This window comes from Myotis brandtii, unplaced genomic scaffold (genome assembly GCF_000412655.1).
Source record: "Myotis brandtii unplaced genomic scaffold, ASM41265v1 scaffold508, whole genome shotgun sequence".
NCBI lineage: Eukaryota > Metazoa > Chordata > Mammalia > Chiroptera > Vespertilionidae > Myotis > Myotis brandtii.
In genome coordinates this window covers 1453221-1454209 of record NW_005369365.1, presented here as the reverse complement: position 1 = coordinate 1454209, position 989 = coordinate 1453221, and positions in this window count along the sequence as shown.

Here is a 989-nt window from a genome sequence, read left to right as displayed (position 1 = left end):
ATTTGATCTAATGTATTATTCAGGCTTGTATTTCTTGATATTTCTTTATTGATTTTCTGTACAGAAGATATATCCAAGGATTTCCATGGGATAATGAAGTTCCCCACTATTATTGGATTATTTCTTAGTATTGACCTTGTATATTTAGGTCCCCTTATTTTGGGTATATAGATAGTTAAAAGTATTTCATCTTCTTGTTAGATTGACTCTTTAACATTATGTTATGCCCATCTTTGTCTTTTATTAGTCTTTTTTTTTAAGTCTTTTTTTGTCTGATAAAACTAAACCTAGTTCAGCTTTCTTTGGGTTTCCTTTTACTTAAAATATCATTGTCCATTCCTTTACTTTCAATCTGTGTGTCCTTTTACCTGACATAAGTCTCCAATAGGTAGCATATAAATGAGTCTTCTTTATTATTATTATTACTAGTGACCCGGTGCACGAAATTCGTGCACATTGAAAGGGAATTAATTAGAGGAAATATTTTAATATTGCTATTTGCCCTTTCTCTATAATAAAAGTGTGAGAGATAAAAGGAAATGAGTACAATGTATATGAAAATAATACATAATTTTATTAATAAATAAACAGTAATAAAATGATATAACAACAAACTCATGATGTAAAAACAACACTGATGCAAATAATGACTGATAAAGTGATTAAACTTATTCTAATATCTCCCTGTATACCACATTAAGAGTAAAAACACTTTCAGAGTGCTTGACTAATTTCCCTTGGGATAAAGTATTTACAACTTTAACTTTAACATCACACGCTCTTCGAACTCGAGAGAAAGCAACATATAACTGACCATGTGCGAAAACGGGTTCAGGTAGGAATATTCCTACTCTGTCTAGAGTTTGTCCTTGTGATTTATTAATAGTCATTGCAAATGCTGGCATCACGGGAAACTGTCGTCGAATTAATTTAAATGGGAGACCAGTGTCAGATGGGGACAAATCAATTCTTGGAATCAGAACAACCTC